Source organism: Peromyscus californicus, unplaced genomic scaffold (genome assembly GCF_007827085.1).
Source record: "Peromyscus californicus insignis strain IS unplaced genomic scaffold, ASM782708v3 Scaffold_17__1_contigs__length_78620276, whole genome shotgun sequence".
NCBI classification, from domain to species: Eukaryota; Metazoa; Chordata; class Mammalia; order Rodentia; family Cricetidae; genus Peromyscus; species Peromyscus californicus.
In genome coordinates this window covers 16,081,319-16,094,491 of record NW_026294469.1, presented here as the reverse complement: position 1 = coordinate 16,094,491, position 13,173 = coordinate 16,081,319, and the positions used below count along the sequence as shown (strand labels likewise).

Sequence of the window (13,173 nt, the reverse complement as noted above, 5' to 3'; positions counted from 1 at the left end):
GAGTCTGTTCTGTGTTCTGTGGTAACAGGATGAACACAGTTAACAATAATACATTGTGTATCTCAAAATAACTAGAAGAGTTTAAATGTACTCACCACAAAGAAACAATAAGTATAATGATGGATACACTGATTACCATAATTTGATCATTACCCAACATATTCATGAATCAAAACATCACATTATCTTCATTTTTAATAATTCTACAAGGTAAGAACTATCATCCTCTATTGAGAATGAGGCTAGGGAAGTGGAATGTAGAGTATGTGCCAGGTCTAGGGTTGAACTGTTCATTTCTCTCTCACGGTACTTGATGGAGGGAGTTGTCCTCAGAAGATTTGGAGAGTTCTGGCTGGTTGAGGATAGCATTTTCAGAGGCAGAGTGGGACAGTGAACCAAAATGGGAGCAGGAATACTCAGAGCAGCAGTAGGAGAGACACTGGGACAGAGTCTGGAAGGAAATTACCTCTTAATCTGCTGGGCTCCTCTTATTGTTATAGGGGGAGATAATGAGACATCTTCACAGAAATATCTAAATTGGCCATATTTTAAAATACGATCTTGGCACTCAGACCACACTAGTCATTTTATAATAAGATTTATTTTCTGGTTATCTTAAAAGATGACATGTGAGGCTGTCCTTAAATGTCCTGCCCACTGTTTTTCATGTGATTATTTCATCATCTTGGCACAGCTTTGTACATAGATGCAGTCAAAAAATAAAAGAAAGAAAGAAAAAGAAAAGAACTGGACTTCAAGTTGGCTTGTTTTCAGACAGCTAATCTAAGAGGCAGGGACGGCATGTAAGTCATAGAAATGCCCAAACCTACTGCTCCAAAGTTGTCCCTCCAAATAAAAAAAGCATGATGATCCTGACTGAGACATTTCCAAAGGTTGGGAGTGCTGGAGAAGGCAGGTTCACCTCTGCCCAACAGCTGGCTCAGTCTTCTGGCTTGCTGCTTTTACAGACATTTAGGCAATAACCTTTTTCATTAAGACAAAACCCTAAACCCTTTAAGCCCCAGCAGTGTGAAGCTTCAAAAGGAGACACTCTAGGCGGCCATGGTGAGCCATGGAAACATCTATGCCTCGTAGCCCTACCCTCCCTCAGGACAGGAGCTCCTGACTTACAGACAATTGAGCAGTGTCAGACATGCCTGGTCTACTAGCCTACAGCAGAATTACCATCCTAAGGAGGTCTAGGTCTACAAGAGGACTCATGACTCTGAGGGAGGTGAGTCTTACCCCAAGACAGCAAGAGTGTAACCACCACAGAGACTCATGAGAAAAGATGTTGAAATATGGGGACAAAATAACTGGATTCTAACCCTGGCTTGATCATGGCAGTCTCTGGCCTATTTTTAAGGGAGCACAATGCTCTTGCTTTACTTTCCTGAAAGCCTTTGATACCTTCCTTTGCAGAGAGATGCTAAAACAATGCAGCAGTCAAGTTTATAGCAGGCACTCAGTAAAACTGTTCCTACTTCCACATTCCTACCCAGGCCAGAACGTGATGACTTCATTTCATCTAAAGGGAGACTCTGCACAGCTCTTCACAAGCCTTTCTGTATATAACCCAGTGGACTGGCATTCTCCTTTGGGTCTAGAGTGGTCACTCCTTGCTACCCCCAGAATATTGCAGGTTCTGTGCAGCTTCCATGCAGCTCACCCACACTTCTGTTAATAGATTTCAAGAGTTGTGTTTTTCCTACAGTTGGTGCTTGTGTAAATCTGGCACACAGGAAGCACTTAACTTAGAAGCATTTAATGCTTGGAAAAGCATTAACAGTAGAATTGCTGGCTGCAGGCAAGTTTGCTTATGCACCTCTTTTGGCCGTTAGCCCCTTTGCCTGTGCTCCAATACCAACTAGTTCAATGGATCTCAAACACAATTCTGAACAAGACCAGGCCCCTGCATGATGTTTGGAGAAGGCTTTGGTCTGCATGGCAAGTCCCTGAAGGGGTTTCTTTCTAGCCAAAGACAACTTCTGGGGATCCTGAAATTTGGTCTTTTTCTCTGTATATCGTTCACAAACTCTCATCCCTTCATCATCTCCTTGATGACCGAGTATCCAGAGCATGCAACACTTGCTAGGCAACTGTTTCACTTTTCTCTATAGGCTGACCCCATCCTCAAACCTCTTCTGTGTGTCTTCCAGAAGCACATTCATTAATCTTAATGGCCACTCTCTTCGTTTAGGTAATGGTAACAGTGCATCGGAGGCTGAGTGGCCTATAAAAAAGGAAAAGCTTTCTCACAGTTGTGAAGACTGGAAATGTGAGATCAGTATTCTGGTAGTGGGGCCTCTTCAGTTTGTACACTGAAGAAAGAAAGAAAGAAAGAAAGAAAGAAAGAAAGAAAGAAAGAAAGAAAGAAAGAAAGAAAGAAAGAAAGAAAGAAAGAAGGAAAGAGAGAGAGAGAGAGAGAGGGAGGGAGGGAGGGAGGGAGGGAGGGAGGGAGGGAGGGAGAGAGAGAGCTCTTGGTGTCTTCTGTATAAAAGCACTAATCCTATTCATTAGAGTTTTACCCTAATGACTTATTAATTAGCTCTCATAGACTCCACTTTCATTATCATCATATTGGGGGTTAGGAATCATTAAGATTTCAACATGTGGTGTTTTGGAGGCACATGGCAATCGATCAAAGCTGATTTAAACATCTTTGAAAGTTCACACAGGTGAGAGTTCCCTCTGTCAAGACTAAGCTGTGAACACTCAGAGATAGCAGAGAAGCAAAGTCAGACAGAACCCATAGCCACCATGCACTGACCAAGGTCAAACCAGGCAGGTCAGACTGAACCCATAGCTACCATGCACTAACTGAGGTCAAACCAGTCATCAAGAACTGACTGGGAGGTGAGAGGGGTAACCCAGAAGTAAGTGCCCCTGCACTTTGGCCATTACTCACCCTATGGAAAAAATCATGTCACTGTACCCAAAGCCCACAGGTTCACAAGATCAAAGGTCATTTCCCAGTGTATCGTATCAGCTGGTGCCCTCATTAAACAGGAAATTACACATATGCATTGGGTCAGCAGTCTATCCATTAAGGAAAAATAGGTTTTCTGAGAAAACGAATATCATTAATTTACCCTGAAATTTTACTGGGGGAGATTCTGTTGCATTTGAATACAGATGGGAGATAAAAGATGCTCAAGCACTCCACTCGCCCTGTTATTAATGAAGTAGGATACATAAAAGGCCCATTAAAATTCCATAGCAGCCTCATAAGCATCTTTCACATCTTAGTCACTTTCATGTCTTGAGAGCAGCATTTCTATAAGAAGGTGCTGGCTGCTTACACACACACACACACACACACACACACACACACACACACACACACTTTTTTTATTGAAAATCATTTTTCATACAATATATTTGACCATGTTTTCCCCTCCCCAATATCTCTAAGATCCTAAGATGATCCTACCCACTTAGTTTTAAGTTCTCTCTCTCTCTCTCTCTCTCTCTCTCTCTCTCTCTCTCTCTCTCTCTCTCTCTCTCTCTCTCCTCTCTCTCTCTCCCCTCTCTCTCTCTCTCTCTCTCTCTCTCTCTTCTCTCTCTCTCTCTCTCTCTCTCTCTCTCTCTCTCTCTCTTTCTCTCTTTCTTTCTCTCTCTCTCACCAAATACATAAGCAAAACCCCCCACATAAAACAGAAACCAAATACACAAGCAAAAGACCGTGACTATTCAACCACTCTTTATTCATGCAGTGCTTCAGTAGGCAAATCCTGAGCACAGTGAGTGGGTCAGGCACTGTCCTAGTTACTGGATAAATTAAATTTGGGCAGCCAACACCTTTGTGAGGAACAAGAAGGGGTAAATAGATTGGAGCAGGGAGCCTCGTGGTCCTGTTACAGTTCAAGTTAAGAATATCTAATCCAGACATGGAACAAGAGAAACATGTAGCTGAAGTTATCCTGTTCCTGCCTGGCTCCCACAGCCCTCAGACCCAAGTAAACACACGGAGACTTATATTATTTACAAATCGTGTGGCCTAATGGCTCAGGCTTCTTGCTAGCTGTGCTTATATCTTAAATTAACCCATTTCTATTAATCTATAAGTTGCCACGTGGCTCGTGGTTTACCAGTATCTTAACATGTTGCTTCTCATCATGGCAGCTGGCAGCATCTCTCTGCCTCAGCCTTCCACTTCCCAGACTTCTCCTCTCTCTTTGTCCTGCCTATACTTCCTGCCTGGCTACTGGCCAATCAGTGTTTTATTTATCAATCAATCATCCACAGCAGAAACAGGCTAGGATTTTAAATGGAAATCTGAAAGAAAACAGAGCCTTCTCTGGCTAAATAAATATACATTTTTAAAAAAATTACATGGTTGAAGACAAAGAGAAAGAGAGAGCAAGGTGATCTAGCAGGAGGAAGGTATATTCCAAGAGACTTTTGGAAAGCCTGACAAGAAAAACCTTCCCGAAAGTGGTGAGCTTTGATGTGGGAGTTGAAAGTCATGGTTATGCTCAATCCATGAAAAGGTAAGGTTCAGCTGGTTGCAGACTCAGCAAGGTGTTGCTGACTGCCTACAGTTTATTTCTTTACTCTTCCATCTACCTACTCTCCAAATTTCAATTGCTTCTCTAGTCTATGAGAACACTATAGTAACTGCATAAGCCCAAGAGGGATCAGACATGAATCCATCCTATGATCATAATTTAATGCTTGAAAACTGTCCTGTGATTAGAAAGCAAGACTTGTATCATGTATCTAAAATGTTGGTGGGCTATAAAAGCCCTTCTCTGGCATCCTAAACCATAACTGTGAAAAGGAAGTAGTGGAACCCATATTTTAGAAAACCGTCTGATTTCCCCACGACCAAACTGAGCATTACCTCAAGCCAAAGGCAAACCAGCCACTTGCCTAGCATCTCTCTTGCTGCTGGAGATTCTATCTGCTCCCGGGCTCCAACCTCCAGACAGAAGGTAGAGTACCAGTTATATGTGAGGGTTGGGGTCCAAAGCTTGCTGTAGTATCCACTGGCTGTTTGTTTGATGAAGAGTTTTGACTGTCCTGGACCTCAGTTACTTAAATGAAAATTGGAATACCCGTCTTGCAAGATAGTGTAAAACAAGGTAAGTGATGCCTCGGTGTAATAATTAACTTTGTTAAAAATCAAAGCAATAAAGTTGTAGTATATGCCGAACATTTCTACAAGTTCTGGTAGGGTGGGTGTGAGTGAGCAGAGTAGAGGAAAAGTTTTAGGAGAAGGCAGTTCTTAGCTGACACTTGTTAAGCCTCGGAGAGACCAGTAAGGATGGCTTTATGGATTTCTTTGTACTTCAGTGGAGTCTTTCCAGGAACTAATTCATTCATTTCTTTAGTGAAAAACTGGCATCATTGTGTTTGCTCATTATGATTGCATTGCCTAAAATACCTCCTTTCATCCTCCAAGTTTTGTCTTTAGCGAAACCCATCTTCTAGCAAGGGGCACTTCCCCTCATACTTGCAGTAAAATCACTTGTTCATTCATTCATTCACCTTCGTTATATGAGCATATAGTGGTGGTCAAAGACTTCACCTGATACTGAAATCATTTTCTTTTTGTGTATGTGACTCTTCCTGGAAAGTAATCTCTCTGAGAGCAAGGCTCATATCTGCTTTTATTATCCCCCATCAACAAGAGTAGGAAGCCTAATAAATATTTGTTGAATTAAGTATATATGGTGTTATGTCATTTATGGCGTGCTCTGTGCTCATGGTCTCAGGAAATCTGAAGTGCTCCTAAGTGTTCCTCAGGACAGCCATTGAAGGGGGCAGAAAGGTATTTATTTTAATTAAATTTTGGAAATATGGAATGAAAATAAAATGCCATGTGGACTTTACTTACTTCTCCAGAGCAAGGATGTCTAAGTCTCCAATAGAAGGTTCACTAAATTTCCACAATGGGACAAGATGAGGTAAAGGAAAGGCGTGTGTCATATAAGGAAGAGAAAGTCAGGAGTTGTAAACCTCTCAGAGAAGCTTTAACAGAAGTGTGCATGCCTTTAACCCCAGCATTTGGGAGGCAGAGGTAGGTGAATCTGTGTTCAAGGCCAGTCTGGTCTACAGAGTAAACTCCAGGACTGCACAGAGAAACCATGTCTAGAAAAAAAATAAAAGAAAGAAAAAACAAAAGGAAAAAAAAGAAAAGAAAGCTTAAGGAAGATCTTACCACCAAGGTTGGATTGAAAATATAGGAAGGTTTGGAGGGAGGAAAGGGAAGGGAGAAACATTGTAATTAATTTATCATTTCAAAAATAAACAAAAGCAAAATATTTTAAGAGACTTTTAAAGACTAGATTCTCTGTGTTATAAAATATGCTTAGATATTAAAATCCAGTTCTTTATTCTAAAAAAGTTACAACTCTATTTCTCTGTATGTGTCTGTCTCTCTCTGTTTCTCGCTTGCTTCTTGAAAATGGCACACACACACACACACACACACACACACACACACACACAAAACACAAGCACATACACACAGCAGCAGCAGCAGCAGCTTAGCATAGTTTTGTTTATCAGCAAAATGAAGACAGAGTATTCACTTGGATGGGAGTATAAATTATATACAACATCCACAAATATATTCCCAAGCATGTATTTTTTATTTGAGAAAATTTTTATTCATTTTACATATGAACCACAGATCCACCTCTCATCCCTCCTACCACTCCCCACCAGCCTCCCAACTCATCCACTCCCTAACCCCACCTCCAAAAGGGCAAGTGGGAGTCAGTAAAGCCTGGTATATTCAGTTGAGTTAGGACTAAGCCCCTCCCCCTGCATCAAGGCTGAGCAAGGCATCCCACCATAGGTAATGGGATCCAAGAAGCCAGTTCATACACCGGGGAAAGATCCTGATCCTGCTGCCAGGGTACCCTCAAACAGACCAAGCTACACAACTGTCTCCCTTATGCAGTGGCATGCAGGCTCCACAGCTGTCGGTCTATAGGTCTGAGGTCCCACAAGGCCAAGCAAGTATTCCATTAGATACAACTTGCCATTCTCTGAACTTCCTCTGGAGAAACTCACGAGGGGTTTCATCATGTGGGTATCATGTAAACTAAACTCCTATGGTTGAACTGACAGGAATGAAGAGAGGAGGTGCTTCAGGGGCTGGGGAGACATTTCGATGGATAAAGTGCCTGTCCTGTAAGTGTAAAGAACAAAGCTCAGAAATTTTGAGTAAGAGACCTGCAGTCGCAGCAGGGGAGATGAAGCCCGGGGATCCCTAGGGCAAGCTGGTTAGCCAGTTTTGAGCTAGCCACATTTGAAAGCTCCTGATTCAGGGAGAGACTGTCTCAATAAATAAAGTGAAAAGAAATCAAACAAGAAATCTGCAGACCCCCCCCCCCCACACACACACACACACACATGTGCTCAAGAACACATAGACATGCAAGTTGTTTTTTAACAGAGGTGCTTCTGGAGCAAATACTGAGCTGCAAAAAAACTAAGAAGGCAGGTAATTAAAATAGCTGTGATTCTCAGTGTACTCATGGAGACTCTATGGGACTGGACTAGGCCCTCTGCATAAGTGAGACAACTGTGAAGCTTGATCTGCTTAAGGGTCCCCCTGGCAGTAGATGAGGATCCATCCCTGGTGCATGAGCAGGCTTTTTGGAGCCCACTACCTATGGTAGAACACCTTGCACAGCCTTGAGGCAAGGTGAGGGGCCTGGACCTGCCTCAACTGAATTTACCAGGCTCTGCTGACTCCCCATGGGAAGCCTTACCTTCTTGTAGGAGGGAATGAGAGGTGAGTTGCGGGAAGAGGCTGGAGGGTTTGGAGGAGGGAAAAGGGGATCTTGTGATTGGTATGTAAATTGAATAAAAAATTCTTAGTAAAAAATAGCTGTAATTCAGAAGGAGTAAAACAAAAAGATATATACAGAAAAGTATATGTCTGTGGTTTAAGTGTATTTTCATAGTTAATTTTTGTCAAGTTGACATAAACCTAGACATACCTGGGAAGATAGATCTCAGTGGGGGAACTGTTTCCATCAGATTGGTTCACTGGTATATCCGTGGAACACATTCTTAACTGCTAATTGAAAGAGGGTACCATTTTTGGGCAGGTAAACCCAGGCAGCATAAGAAAGATAGTTGTAGGCTGAGCAGTGGTGTTGCACACCTTTAATCCCAGCACCTGGGGGACAGAGGCAGACAGATCTTTGAGTTCAAGGCCAGCCTGGTCTACAGAGTGAGTTCCAGGACAGTCAGGGCTACACAGAGAAACCCTGACTCAGAAAAAGGAAAAATGGAAGGAAGGAAGAAAAGAATGAAGGGAGGGAGGAAGGGAGGGAGGGAAGGAGGGAGGGAGGGAGTTGAGCAAGCCAGAGGAACCATGCAGTGAACAGCATTCCTTTTGTGTCAGTCCCTGCCTTGGCTTCCCTTGCAAATGAGCTCTTTCCTCCTTGGGTTGCTTTTGGTCAGCCTTTTATCATAGCAACAGAAAGTGAACTAGTGTATGTATCTAGGCACAAGTATGCGTTTGTGTATGTTTGTTTACATCTGGACACAGGTTTGTGTATCGTGTGCATGTTTCTGTATCCATAAAGCACAAATATGGTAAACCAAGTTAGAAATACTGGGTGAGAGTAGGGAAAGCCTTAGTGGACATAGTAGACATGATATAGATAGAGCTAAGGGTGCACCTGGTAGATTTGGGAGGCCTGGGACAAACTGATAGACAGCCTGGCAGGAGAGGAGGGCATTGTGAGCACATGGCAGACTGAACTCAGCAGAGATCCGAGATCCAGACTGAGGCCACAACGGGGATCTATGTGAAAGGATGCCACACTGATTAGGAGAGGGGCAGTCCCTGAAAACACTTTTCAGATGGCTGCATAGGGAAGGAAGGATTGAATAGTGATTCAAGAAGTGAGGGAGTCAGTGAGAGAACAGGGTATCCCTGAAGAGTTTACAGATCAGAGGAACATGGAAAAGACCCAAGGTAAATAGTCAACCAGGATTTTAGGTTGGTGACAAAGGATAGAATCCCTTTGAAGTTATATGTTGAACTTCAAACCTTTATTAACACAAAGGAAAACACCTCCTGGACATTATATCATCAGTTTATTCTTCAACACTCCTTAGTTCCTCGGAGAACTTGTGTTTGAAATCAAATATCAGGGGAGAGCTAACACCTTCGTCTTAAACAGCATCCCAGGGAGGAAGGGATGTTCATTAACCATGATGCCAGAAAGTTCTCATGGGAAAGCAGGCCCCCACAGAGAAGGATTTGTGTGAGAGCCTTAAGAAAGATGCAAGCAAAGTGCTACTGTGCTCTGGGGGCAGCAGAGGAATGATCATGAGCCACCCAGGCAATCAGGGATATCCCCATGAGGTCAGAGCATTTAATCCAGGGCAGAGCAAAGCTGAGAGAGGAGACAGGGGGAGATGAGCATGAAGGATTTTGCCCAGAGCCAGCATGAGCACATCAGGGACCAACAAAAGAGCAATTTCCTTAATCTCCAGCACATTCTGCAGGGATATTATAAATACCATAATGGCTTGAGTCTGAGGCCCAGGTAGAGACACATTATTTTCCTGCCCAGAGTGAATGGCGCACCAAGCCCCATACCTGTTTTGCTTCTTGATTCTCTCACCCATCAGATAATATTCATCGCTGCTGTCCCCACCACTTTCTCTAATGGATGAATGGACCCCTGATTCTTCCCAGCAGTTCTATCCACCAACAAAAGAGAAATAAAGGCCAGTTTCAATTGACTCAGCCCCAGGGCAAACCTACAAACCTTGAATAGTTCTATAAAGGTCCACATTTAAGGGCTCTATGGGTGGCACTACCCATATTCCCACCCTAGTGTTTGGGGCGGTTTATTTCCTAATGAAGCACATATAATTATATATCTGCAAAGCAAACTCCACTGTATGTGGTCCATAGCATCATGATAAGGACTCAGTCGCACATTGCTCTTCCAATACTGATATGACACAGACAGCTGTAGCTGGAGAATTTTTCTCCAGCTCCCACCACCAAGTCCCGCCAGTCCCAGAGCCCACTTATAAAATAAACCCACAGACTCTTACATTATTTAAACTGCTTGGCCATTAGCTCAGGCCTATCATTGTCTAGCTCTCACTCTTATATTCAGCCCATTTCCATTAATCTGTACTTTGCCACGTGGCTCATGGCCTACCGGTACTTTACATCTTCCTTGTCTTGGTGGTGGCTCCAGCCAGTCTCTCTTTCCTTCCTCCTTCCTCAATTCTCCTCTCTCCTTGTCCCGCCTATACTTCCTGCCTGGCTACTGGCCAATCAGTGCTTTATTTATATAGAGCGATATCCACGGCACTTCCCCTTTTTTTTCTTTTTCAAAAAGCTCTGCTTGGGCCACCTCCACCATCCAGGGTCCCACAACCGAGAGAGCGCTCTCGGATCCAGATCTCCGGTCCCCAGGCGCCTCCCTTGGCCCCGCCTTGTAGGCGTGACAGTTGCCGAAGTCTCAATGGGGGTTGGAACTTCCAGATCCATGCTGGAATGGCTACCCACTACAGACAGCCTCTTGATAAGCACTGTCCACAGAAGAGGCATAATCCAACTCTCCCAGTAAGAGCAGATACCCCACCCTCATTTAGTTTTGCGATCTAGAATGGTTACATGGATTTTATAGAAAAAATAATTATTTTAGTTTTAATGTGAAATGCCCCCCACATGTTCATGCATTTGAACATTTGTTCTCCAGCTGGCAATGCTACTGGGAAGGTTATGGAGCCTTTAGAAAGTAGAACCTTGCTAGCAGAAGTGGGTCCCTAGAGACATGTCTTGAGGCTTAATACTCTGACCCCACTTTGAATTCACTCTCCATTTCCTGAATACAGATGCATGTGAACATCTGGACTCCTGTTCCGATCACCATGTCTTCTCCACCTGCTGCCATGCCATGTCTTCTCAGCCATAATGCAATGATCCCCTCGGGGCAACTCCCTTACTTTGACTCATATCGGATATTTAGTTTCAACCAGAAAAGTAACAAACTCTTAAGTTAGTTTGCTTTATCCAGAGTAACATCTACTCATCTAACAGCAATGTCATTGAATCCCTCTCATGAACAAATAATTTTAACTATTATTATGTCATCATTTCTGTATTAAATGAAACTGTAAAAAGAACTAAAAAGTCATACTAATAAGGCACAGAATGGCAATTATAGGAGTCTAGAAAGTACTGAAAACTTGAACATTTCAGCCTCTCTACTAGAACTTTAGTGCCCTTTATATATTCCTCCTACGCCAAGACATCATCAATCCCAGGTCAAAAGCTAGGCTTTTTCAGTAACACATCAAGTCTTTCTGACATTTAGGATCCAAACAGTTCAGTGATGGCTCCTTAGAACTTTCCCAAAGTTTGTTTTCTGGAGTTGTTCCATCTGGAAGAGAAAATATGTTTAAAATAATATTTCAAAAGACAATGTTTCTTCTGCTCCATATAACAGCTGGTGGTATTTGCTATGGTTTTCTTCGTCTCCCAGTCTTTCTTATTTCTTCTTAAATAGCCCAAGATCATTCAATTTTTCTGTATGTGGAAATATATTTAAAAGGCTAACAATGAACCCAAAGTTCAAGCTGTTTCAAATGGGTAGTTATAGCCAGGGCTGCCAATCACAAGGAAGTAACAAGGATTTATTGCCCTCAAGTGATCCCAAGTTACCAAATGGATTCAGGGAACGCTAGGAGATCCAATAGCCTCATCTAATCCTTTACAAGTTTAGTTCTTATGCCTAGTTATCTATTAGCTCTGTATTAATGTACCTTTCTGTGTTTTCTGCTTTAACTATATTGTACCATACTCTACAGCATAGAGCAAGATCAACAAGAGAAAGAGGCTAGATTGGTAGCTGTCCTACTTCAAGCTGTTATAACAAAGTGCTATAGCCTGCCGTAGGAGTCTGAATGTAATTGACCCCTATAAGCTCATAGGGTTGGCACTATTGGGAGGTATGGTCTTCTTGAAGTAGGTGTGGCATTGTTGAAGGAAATGTGTCACTGTGGCAGCAGGCTTTGAGGTTTCTTTTGCCTAGGCTTCGCTCAGTGTCACAGTCCACTTTACATTGTCTTCTGATCAGGGTGTAACCAGCACCATGTCTGCCTCCATGCTGCTGTGCTCCCTGTCATGGTGACAATGGAGTGAGTCTCTGAACTGTAAGCCACCACCTCAATTAAATGTTTTCCTTTGTAAGAGTTGCCATGGTCATTGTGTCTCTTCACAGCAATAGAAACCCTAAGATATATATTATAAAAATATATAAATTTATTTCTCATAGTTCCGAAGGCTAGAAGTCCAAGGTCAGAGTGACACGGTACTTCAGTTGTACCTCTGTGCAGCACACTAAAAGCAAAGATACCTCCTTGTGACCTCTCAAGAACAGAAAGGACACTGTGCTTAACCCAGCACTAATCCAGCTGAGGAAAGTTACATCCTCAAGACCTAATTACTTCACTATAACTCCACCTCCTCATAACATCACTTCAGTAGTTTGGAACTCAACTTAAGAATTTAAGAGAGATACATTCAATAACTAGCAGAATGTGAATGTTTGCTATACTCATTCATGACTTTTCTGTGACATACACATTGCTTTATAATTAAATTCACACATAATTCCTTTCTTTCATTCACTGATTCCACATATCAATGTGTAGCCCATTTTAATTATTTTTTAATTATTTTCTGTTAAAGAGTTCTATGTTCTTTGATTTAGAACAACAACATCACATATATCATGAGAAAATATATCAAGTCTTTGTGGTAGGATCAATTTTGTATAGAAGTTTTTGAAGACCTCTCAGAACAAGTGGAACATTTGTATTGACCAGAGAGAGAGAGAAAAAAAAAAAAGAAAAAATTCAAAATCAAACTAGAGAAAACTTAGAGGTGAATTTGAGAAGGTTAGTTAGTTGATATTCTGAAGAAACTAGACATGGGAATGCTATATAAAATAAGGAGTTCAAGAGTACAAGTGTGAGGGGAAACTGCAGTTGGTATGTGCAAACAAAAATAAATAAATAAATAAATAAATAAATAAATAAATAAATAAATAAATTCTAAGCCCCCCCCCAAAAAAAAAGAACACAAATCTAAAGATGTTGATTGAGGATAATATAATCTGCTGGCCATAGGCAGGCAATGTCTGCTTGGGTAGAAACCCTGGAAAA

At 42.1% G+C, this 13,173-nt stretch overlaps 1 long non-coding RNA gene across 2 annotated transcripts in view; it reads right to left on the bottom strand.

Moving 5' to 3' along the window:
- Positions 1–9,055: 9,055 nt before the first annotated feature.
- Positions 9,056–13,173, bottom strand: part of LOC128112609 (uncharacterized) — a 292,581-nt gene continuing 288,463 nt past the window's right edge. For both annotated transcript variants that reach the window (XR_008219048.1, XR_008219050.1), the window contains one exon: positions 9,056–11,387. This is a non-coding gene — a long non-coding RNA (uncharacterized LOC128112609). The remainder of the gene's footprint in view (positions 11,388–13,173) is intronic.